This window comes from Megascapheus bottae, unplaced genomic scaffold (assembly GCF_031878675.1).
Source record: "Megascapheus bottae isolate mThoBot1 unplaced genomic scaffold, mThoBot2.hap1 HAP1_SCAFFOLD_106, whole genome shotgun sequence".
Taxonomy (NCBI): Eukaryota; Metazoa; Chordata; class Mammalia; order Rodentia; family Geomyidae; genus Megascapheus; species Megascapheus bottae.
The window spans coordinates 533,972-544,931 of record NW_028327708.1 but is presented as its reverse complement, the minus strand read 5'-3'; the positions used below and the strand labels follow the sequence as shown (position 1 = coordinate 544,931).

General features: G+C 44.1%; 1 long non-coding RNA gene across 1 annotated transcript; it reads left to right on the top strand.

The window, feature by feature from the left end:
- The first annotated feature begins 4,897 nt into the window (after positions 1–4,897).
- Positions 4,898–8,638, top strand: LOC150039471 (uncharacterized). The gene is made up of 3 exons (XR_016534368.1): positions 4,898–4,950; positions 5,654–5,832; positions 8,298–8,638. It is a non-coding gene; the product is annotated as an uncharacterized LOC150039471 (long non-coding RNA).
- Positions 8,639–10,960: the final 2,322 nt, after the last annotated feature.

Sequence of the window (10,960 nt, the reverse complement as noted above, 5' to 3'; positions counted from 1 at the left end):
AGTCCACAGCCAAATCTAACTACATCATACGACAGCCAGGCCTCAAAGGTTAGCAATTACCACTCAATAAATGTTGCTCAAATAGAAAGTAATGGAGGAAGCTGCTTCTGACAGGGTCTCAGCCAAGCTATGCTACAGTAAGAAAACACTAAGTCTGTTGTTTTCATATCCTATGCTCTCCCTTCTTCCTCCCTTTTTCTCTCTCTCTCCTTCCCTCCTTTCTTCCCTCCCCCCTCCCTCCCTCCTCCTCCTCTCCTTTTCCCTCTCCCTCTCTTCTGGTGTAAGACTTGAACCCAGAACTTCACATATGCTAGCCAAACATGGGACTACTTGTGTCACACCCCATCCCTAGATACTGATTGTTTTATTTTTGTGTTTTTGGAGACAGAGTTCCTCTACTACCTTTATCTGAGTTGGCCTTGGTCTTTTGATTCTCTCAAGTAGCTGGAATGACAGATTTGTGGTACTATACCTGGCTATCATAAATAACCTCTTCCACCCTCATACTTTGTGTTTGCCTGGATAGCTTTGTCACCCCCCTCCAGTCCACCCCCAGGGTGTTGTTCTAGAAACTGCCATCATAGAAAAAAAAACATTAACCTACCATCGATGGTCCACAGGTAAACACCTGACCCAATCAGAGTCCTCCTCTGAGATCGGGATACTGGGAACTTGTATTGATTGTATTGGTTTGCCAGATCAGCTTGAGACCTGCTGATATCTGTGTCTACTTTCACATGGACACATAGATATCATATGATATTCTCCCACAGAGGAGTGGAGAATGCCAGTCTAAGTGAAGAGATTGGGTAGGAAAAGGCGATTCAAAGATAAGACGAATTGATAGAAGAGGTGGGCGTGGAAATGTGGAAAAGTCCCAGTTTCCACTCAGACACATGACCTGCTCACGTGCCTTCCACGAATCACCCCAGTATTCTGATTTCCTGAAACTCACCATGTTTCTGTCACAACCAAGAGTCAAGGTCTGCCAACTTTAATGTTTTGGTTAAGTTCAAAATAATTTCAAATTACACTTTTATTTCAGATCATTTCCATGTGAATTCTTGCCCACTAAGAAAACAGGAAGAATGGTTTTCTAGAACCATCCACTCACCCCCACCCACCTACCTACAGAGTATACCTCACTCAGACCAGTGCCCCAGCTAAGGACTGGAAGCTACTCTGTCTACATTCTAACAGCTGGCTCCTAGTGCCTCTCCTGAAGGAATGGCTTCTACCTGTCACTGCATGTGGGCTGGTTCAGTTTGGAATTGGAGTGGGGGAGAGTGAGGGATAGTTTAGAACCAGAGCGGAAGATCTCCTTTCAAGCAACTGACCTCACTCAATGAGAACAAGGAGAGCCAGCAAGGTCAGTATGTGAACTTGGCCTATATCCAAGGAACATATACAGTCTCCACTCAAACCTTTCTGTCTGGAATATAATAGGCCCTGAGAGACAGCCTATGAGCCAGTGAACTTGACCCCAACAGCCATCCTTCACTTTTCTCACCTCCAACACCCTCCCCCGCAAACTTCTTCCCTCTCCATTAAGTGTCCCTGGCCCTAAAGCTGTCACACCTTCCCAGGAAAGGAATCATTTCTAGTTTCATGTTGCATAATATGAAGCAAGGATTTGAGGACAATGGTTTCAAATCTAATTATGGTACTACATGGACCTCCTGTCTGACCTTGGCTTTCAAGATCAATACAGATGTTTTGTCTGTTTCCATCATCTGGGTAGTTTTCAAACCAAAGTTAAGTTTACTCCCAGGTTCAGTGCTGAGTCTTTCTAGAAGAGAGCCCTTCCATATAGAAAGGGCACACTACCATCTAATGGGGCATCTTGGCCTTCAAAACTTTCTGGTAGGATCCATGTTCCCAGCCACCCCCTCTCCTCCCCCCCCCACAGATGGGCACTAAAAATATTTGTAGGGTGAATTAAAGGGAACGAAGGTAGTTAGAAATTTTGTTAGTGTAAACTGGGTACCAGTGGCTCATGCCTGTAACACTGGCAACTCAGGAGGCTGAGATCTGAGGATCTGAGGTTCAAAGTCAGCCCAGGCAGGAAAATTTATGAAACTCTCATGTCTAATTAACACTGTGGCTTAACCAGAGAGTTCTAAGCATCAATCAACCAATCATTCAGTCAGTCAATCTAAGGGTCAGCACCCAGGTTCTGAGTTCAACACTCAGTTCTGGCATGTGTGTGAGCATACTTTTGTGTGTGTGCGCGTGTGTTTATGCATGTGTACACACACACGCACACACACATAATCTTAACAGAGCATACATTTTTTTTAAAACCAGGTTCAGAAAAGTTGGATGTCTTGCTCAACATCACACAGCTCATGTGGCAAGATTGGAACTCTAGGTAATCAGTGGTTGATCACCTATTACTGGTGTCCTGCTTGACATGGAGGCTAATAATGCTAACATTCATTAACTCTACCAAGAATCTCATGATTTAAAAGAAGACCAAGGGATGAGTACATTTGTATAATGGTTACTACTGATTGCCATTATTGACTGAGTTTCGTGCCTGTAACCCCATCCTCCCATGCATATACATTCTCATGTAATCCGTCTTAGAATGGTATGAGAGGACAGATGATACTTTACAAGTAGGGAAACTGAGGCACAGAAAGTTCAGTTGTTTCGCCTGGGTCACCACACAAGTCCACAGCCACTCAGTAGCTGGACCAAGGTAGACCCCAGAGACCTGTGCTCTTTGCCTTGAGCATTGACATCCCCAGGCATAAGATGGGAAGCACGATCTTCAAGAACCATTTTTTTGCCAGTCCTGGGCCTTGAACTCAGGGCCTGAGCACTGTCCTTGGGCTTTCTCAAGGCTAGAGCTCTACCACTTGAGCTACAGCACCATTTCTGGCTTTTTTCTATGTATGTGGTACAGAGGAATTGAACCCAGGTCCTTGTGCATGCTAGGCAAGCACTCTACCACTAGAGCACTCCTGGCCCAAGAACCATTTTTTTAAGGCAGGCTGTACATCCAGTGTCCTGCATGGACTGCCAGGAGATGCAGCAAACCCAATGGACTTGATGAGACTCAACCTCAAACCTACCAAGTGCCCATGCCATGTGGTGGACACACAGAGGGCAGGTCAAAGAGGGAAACAAAGAGACCTATGCCAGCGTGAACTGGGTGGAAGCCACAGGAAGACCACAACGGCACAATGCAGAGAAGTAACTCCCATTACTCTGCTGAGACTCTGGGCATTCATCACAGCAGAGCAAGAAATGGGGTGCCCAGGACCTAGAAAAGACCCAGGACCCTAGCAGCAGACAGCGTTGGAGCCTTTCACCTGGAAGGTCTTTGGAGCCATTTGGATTCCTTTTCCAATGATCTTCCTGGTGTGATAATACACCTTCTCATTCACACATTGCCTTGTGGATCCTTCTTGATGTTCTTCCCTTACGTGGAATGCCAGAAAACATACTGACCACCACAGGACAGGGTGGCCCAATGGCATTGTCTAGCATACACAATGCCCTGGGTTCAATTCCTTAGTACACAGAAAAAGCCAGAAGTGGTGTTGTGGCTCAAGTGGTAGAGAGCTAGCTTTGAGAAAGCTCAAGGGCAGTGCCCAGGCTCTGAGTTTAAGCGCCAGGACTGGCAAAAAAAGGAAAAAACAACTGACCACATAGAAGGTACTTAACAAGTGTCTACTGGTTGGCCAAAGGACTGCCCACCCAGGCCTACCTGGCACTGGTCATTTTAGAGCTGTCTAAGGAATCGATTTTATTTCAAACAGGTTGTAAGATACTATTTTCTTTTCTTTTCCTTTTTACTCTTCCTTGACAATGAAGTGCCTTTGAAAGTTCCTAAGTGATAGATATTATCCTACAATCAAATGTTACCCTGCTGTTTGATATCTATTCAAATCCAGTCTGGGCTAACTGTCATGTGCCAGATGCTTGGGTTGAACTAAGTTTGCTGAATCTTCAAAACAACCCTGAAAAGGGGGGGGGGGAAGAGAAGTGGCAGGGGAGGGGGAGGAAGGGGGAAATTCTATCGTCTGTTTTCCTAGATAAGGGAACTGAGGCACGTGCGTGAGTTTATTTGTTCACAACATGGTGGACCTGAACTTGAGCACATAAGTGAGTTCACCAGCTCATAAATGGCTGGGTAAAGGTTTCACCTCTGTTCTCTTTGCCCCAGAGCCCTGGCTCTGTCACCTCCATAGAAGCTCCTGGAAATGTCTTGGTGATAAACATCCAGATGACCATGGCTGTGATAACTTTGTACTGGCCAACACCTATCACCTTGCTCTATCCTATGTAGGTGTCCACCTCATCACTTAAAAGAACAACTTCATTTGCTCAGCAGAGCCTCTGTGAAGCAAAGTTCTTTTTTTTATCCTGAGGAAGAAGCTGAGACTAACAAGGTGGAGACTTGATCTCCACAGGGATGGGAGTTCAAGTCACAACCAGTGGCCTCTAGATCAGATGCCATCTACCTGGTTGGGAGTGGAGGCTCCAATCTCAGCGCACCACTCCCAGCTCAACCCATCCCATCCCTCCTCCACCCAGAAAGAACAAAAGGATACCTTCCCTGGAAGCACCAAGCAAAGATGTCAGCATCCTGTGTCGCCATAGCAACCAGCCCTCCTCCATCTCCTCAGGAGGAGGGGGGGGGAAGCAAAAGTCAAACTGAGCCTCCTGTGGAACATTCTGTGGGTAAACACCAGGACCAGTGTGTTTGGGCCTCTGTTTTCTCACGTCAATAGGGTGAATCATTCTTGGAACAGGGGCTGGGAAGCTGACCAGGTTCCTAAGTAGATAAGGTTAATGGTGCTCTTCCAGAGATGGCGGGGTCACTTTGAAAATTAATCCTGTTTTATTTTATTTTCTTTCCTCTAGAATGTAGGCTTATACATGAGCAGATTCAAAATCAGAGAAGAGAAGCCAACAGCAGTTCCTGGCAAGGGATCTGTAAGCATTACCACATTCCCTTTTAGGCTGACATCATCTTATTGCCCATCTCTTGGCAAGGTCTTGTCAACTTGAAGATTGGCAGATAGGAGAAAGAACACAGCAAGAAACCAAGGGATGTGAAAGCTTGGTGCCACTGTGTTCACAATGTCTAACCTGAGTCCTGGTGGAGGCCTTGCTCATTCCTAGTCTAGTTACAGACTGCAGCTATGAGCAATGATTTGGTTTGGGGCTCAGGGGTTGTTGGGGGGAGTGCTTTTGTTGCCAATATTTGATCTTGGTAGGAGAGGACGTGGAAGCTGAGGTTAGAAAGACAAGAAGCAGTAAGCTATAGGACCATGTAGAAAGAACATCTCAGACCAAAGTCATAAGCAGGTTCCAGGGTAATAACTACTCTCTCTGGATGGAAGTGGGTAGTGGGCTCTATAAGAGAAGTGTGGGGGTGGGGGGTATGGATAGGACATGGAAACTGTGGTGGAGGGGGGAGTGAACTAGGAATGTGATGGAAGTTTTATACTAAATATTGTGTGAAGTCATTGGCAAATTCTAAGGCAAAGCAAAGGGAAGGGGCTATGTTATTCTCAGAGCCTGGCCTATATAACCAGTACTCAAACATGGGATGAATGAGCTGAGATAATGCACAGAAGTGTTTTTCAAGCAGTGAAGTATTGCAGAAAATTTTGAGATCACAAAACTATTGCAGACTTCTAGGTAGCAAGGAGGGAAAGCGAGAAGCATCTGATTCGTAGAACACCCCATCCCTGTGAAAATCACTCCGAGCCACATCAAGATGCAAAGCTGGCAAGAGCCCCACCCACACAGACTTCTGAAGAAATCACCAGCAAGGAATTCTTTCTTGTCCACCAGAGACAGAACAGGAAGGTGAAGAAGGGCAGGGCAGGGGGGTGGAGAGGGAAAGCCCTGAGAGCTGAGATCTGTGTGGCTCTGGTGTGGAGGAAGTAGGTTCTAATGAAGTACTGACTTCCCCACTGACCTCTTCTCCACAATGCAGCTGCTTTATTAGAGCCACTTGGTGGCTGGGATAGCCAGAGTTGTGACTGAAGAAGGAATGAACAGTGGGACCTTGTTGCAAAGAAGATGTGAGCTGGAAAGTGGGGGGAAGGGTAGTTCAGGATACAGGGTGTGCCACACACACACACGCACGCACACACACACACACAGAGCAGCAGTTTGGAGCAGTAGAAATTTTGTCCTTTGGCTCATGTTGAATGTGCTGTTTGGAAATGCCATGCTAAGGAATCCATGGTTGTAACAAATTCATGGATACATTTTCACTTTCATGTCAGGGAGACAAAGAGCTGGACTCTGCCCACGCTTAGCTATAGCCGGCAGGTTTCAGCACTCTGGACAGCAGCCAGGCGGGTTCATCAGCCCTCCCTTAGGTGGTGATGAAGATTCACCAAGACTCCCAGGCTCAATGGGGAAAGCCAGGAAAACCCACCCATAGTGTCAATTGGCAAACATCAAGCCTTGCCTGACCCTGTTTCCATTTCCAAGAGAATTAAAGAGGAATTAAAATCCAACAATCTGGGATATAGGAAAATAATTTCTTACCGTACTTGAAATGTGCCGTTGCACTAAAATTACATGGAAAGTGCACATATTTTCAAAAGATTTATGATGCGAAAGAGGAGGAAAAACTCTAAAAAGCAGTTGGTAGGCTGTCAATAAAACTCAAAGAAACATGAACTTGTTGAGAAGTGGTTAAATAAATGGAACTACCTTCATATGGTAGAATACTATGCAGTCATTAAAACTGTTTCCAAAAACTCAACAATGACCTGGAGAAACACTTCAAGTACCAATTTTGAAAATGAGGGCTTTTTAAAAACAATATATAATGCAGAATCTCAATCTATGCATGAATGTTCACAATAGCTTAATTCCTTCCTTTCTTCTCTCTTTCCTTCCCTTTCCTCTTCTCCCCTTTCTCCACCATCCCTCTTCACCTCCCTTCTCCCCTCTCTCCTCCTCCCTTCAGCCCCTCCCATTTTCTCTAGGGTTTGAACTCAGGGCCTTTCAATATGCTATGCAAATGGCATACTACTTGAACCATGCCCTTTTTTTTGTTGTTGTTTTTAAGATAAGGGCTCACTTTTTTTTGCCATCTTTCTATCTATACTTCCCAGGTTGACAAATGTGTACCACCATTACTATCTTTGTCAAGACGATGTCTTAAACTTCCTGCAGGGCCAGCATTGAACTATATATAATCTTCCCAACCGATGCCTATTGAGTAGCTAGATAGTGGGCAGCAGACCCTACACTAGACTATCAGCTTTGTACATGCTGTATGATTCTGTTTATATACCTTTTTCAAAATTATGGTCACATATGCACTTATGAGGTACAAAATGGTATGAGCGTTGGATGACTAAGTCAAGCTAATTAATAGAGGAGTTGTCTCAAAAGTGTTCAGGGAGTTTTTGTGAGAGCATTTGCAAATGTACTCTCAGTGATCTGGAAATGTACCTATGCTCAAGTATTAGCTATTTCACCAGGTTCTGTAACAGATCTCCAAAATGAATAATAAATAATTCATGCTTACTCCTTCTGTCTAACCAAGGCTTTATGACTTATGATTGGCCAATGGCAAGACTAAAGAGAAGCAAATTGGAGTGTTCCAGAGCCTGCAGATGGAGTAGAGGTTGTGAGGACTGGGGCAACACCAGGGTGTTGATTTCTGTATTTGGGTTTTGTCTGGCCCATGCCTGTATGTGTCAGATAAAACTACAGATAATCTCTCTCTCTCTCTCTCTCTCTCTCTCTCTCTCTCTCTCTCTCTCTCTCTCTCTCTTCCTCTCTCCCTCTCTCTGTCTCTCTCTTTCTCCCACCCCCTGTTTCTTTCTCTCTCTCTCTCTCTCTCTCTCTCTCTCTCACACACACACACATACACACACACACACTTCCATGCACCAAGGAGCTCATGCTAAATGATGGTCAATGCTCAATCAATCAAATCTGTGACCAGGGAAACCTTATTTTACACAACCAATGTAAATTTCTTGGTGTTGAGGTTGTGTCAAGGTTATATTCAATGGCACAGTGAAAAAACTGAGCCAAGGGCACGAGAGACGTCTTTTTTTTCTTTTTTTCAAACTTCTTACAAGCCTATAATTGTTTCAAAGTTAAAAGTTAAGGGTAGCAGTACATGCTAAAGACACCTCAGTTTTGCTTTAAAAGATTAAAGAAAAAGAAATGCAAATTTTAGCTGAAAGGAAACATTTCATTATATTAACTGTGATGGGGATTTTTTTTGAGAGTTAATGGAATAATGGTCATTTACATATTCTTTCTTACCCATATTTTCTTTTCTAATTTTCTAGGGTAAATATATATCACTGTGGGAATCCCAGAGGGATTGAGGAATATTTGATGGAGGAAAATAAATACATGCCAGGCAATAAAAACATATAACTATTATTTGTTTAAAAAGAGACTGACTAAAAATGTATAAAAGGCAGAGAAGAAAAAACACTGGAAATACAAAAATTTAAGAGCAAAATGGAATTATCCGTTAAACACAATGGGAAACCATGGGGTCTAAAACCAATGCTGTGCAGGACCAATGCAAAAACCTTGCTCAGAAGACAGTCAAAGAACAATGACACAAAATCATCATCAATAAAACAGAAGATGTGGGGAACCAAATTTAGAGATTCAGCATGCCGCCAACTGGTGTTTCTAAAAAGCAACCCTTTAAAAAAAATAGGACAAAATCAGAGAGATAAAATGGAAAAATACCTTCCACATTTCTGGATGACCCAAATTCATCATTTGAATAGAGACCATGAATGCCACTCGTTAGAAATAATCCCATAACTGTTCTAGAATTTCAAGGGCAAATTCAAAAGTTTGTTCCACATAGCTGGGTGTAGCAAGCTACAACAAGACAGCACACAACAAGATGGCTTACCTAGAAAGACTAAAATGCCACACTGGGCTCACACTTTTCTCCTACAGCATTAAGTTTGAGGAGGGAGGGTTTATTTTTCTTCTCACCCACTGCATTTCTAAGTGGCTCATGACAACCACCTCGACCCAGCCACCTCGATAACCAGCAGTAAAATTTATTAAATAAAACCACTGCTCATTACTGATTAAATCAGCACAAAACCCACTTGCCTCAGTATAACTTTATAATATCTCCAAACAGTGGCTATCAGCATAGGAATAGATGGTCTTAGCCCCTGTTATCATGCACAGTATGGCTATTTTGCTCAACTTGAAGGGTTCTGCTAAATAAGGGACTAAGAAGAAAATGACCCTTGCTTCTCTGAGATGTAACTGCCTCCTTAGAGAGCAAAGGAAGATTGGAAATCCTAAGTATATTCCAAAAGTGAGAAATTACAAAACCACTGGGGCGACATGTGTCTATGCATTTGAAAGGGAACGATTAGGACACCTAAAAAAAAAATTCTTTCACGGGAGCAGTAACAACATTGAAACAAAAACATCCACAAGTGAATGGGCAACACACACACAGGGTTCACACTTGCTATGTGAACGCATTGCACTTGAGTCAGGCCACCAGCCCTTTTTGCATGGGTTATCTTTGAAGATAAAGGCCTGCTTTCTGCCTTGTAGCAGCCTGGACTGTGATCTTTCTATCTGTGCTTCCCCTGTGGCCAGGATAATTGGCATGTACCATTGAATTCAGCCACTTGAGATAAAGGCTCAGACTCTCCCCTCCTCCTCCCCAGGGCTGGCCTCAAACCACAATCCTCCTATTTCTCACTCCTAAGTAGCAAAGATCATACCCTGCCTGGCTGAAAAGGAGCATTATTTAGGATCAAATGGGAGATAATTTGTAACAAAAAGTGTATGAAAGTAACTCTACAAGCTGGGGTTATACACCATCCTTATTTTCTCCTTCTTGGCCTGCTCTTATTATATAACTTTTCCACAATTTATTTGTACTGCTTTTATAATCAAGCAGGGGGGAAAAAGCCATGTTATTTTTGAAGAAAGCAGGATCTCAGAGGTCACAGTGACTTTATGCTATTTGTCCTCTGTGCATCTGGAGAAATAACTCTTTGATTTTGGCCCTAGGCACTTTGAACATATGAGCACAAGACCTACGAAAGGTTTATTCTGGGACAAGTCAGCACAATTGCTCTCAGTCCTGAAGACGGACAATTCTCAAACCTTCTGTCCTTGCTCGGGGTCAGTGCGTCCATCCACCTACTCATCCATGCAAAGAGAAATGACTAGAGAAGGAGCCGGGTGCTCTGAGCACCCCCAAAGCAGATCACGCCACAGCAGCAAGACAAACATGCAAACAAACAGAGCCCCGTGTGAATTAGAATACACAGGACAGTCAAGGCATGCAGCCATGTGGAAGAAAAAGAAGGGTGTCTGGAATATTCATACAGTATTATTAGCCCTGGGTCTTGAAGGATAGAGAACCAGGTGGGTGGGCGAGGTGGAGAAGATATTCACGGTGCAGCACACAGAGAAAGAGAGAGACAGAGAGACAGAGAAACAGAGAGAGAGACAGAGACAGACAGAGACAGGGAGAGAGGAAGGAAGGAGAGACAAATGAAGATGAGGTGGCAATGTTACTACTGGAACCCTAAAAATTGGAAAGTGAGTAGGAGGATGTGCAAGTTAGGATCCTTTGGTGATAAATCACAAAAATTGGGGAGCTCACTGGAAGAATGTAGGACAGCTCTTACAAGAACCAAAGAAGTGAAAGAATTAGGCTCAGGAAATGCAGCTTTAGGAAGCTTGTGGAAAGCTAGGTTGGTCTCATGGGAAACCTGCAACAGGGTGGAACTCCTGCAATCAGTCCAGTGTTCCTCGGAGGGGGAATTTTAATGGCAGCCAACCATTGGCTGGAGGAAGGGGTGAAGGTTGACTGACAGTGGAGGCTGTCTAAGTGGGGCAACTTCACCTTCCAATGACAAGTCAAGCCCCACCCCCTTCCTTCCAAGCTGTGGTTCTCAACCAAGCGCGCATTTTTCCCACCCAGGAAATATTCGGAAAT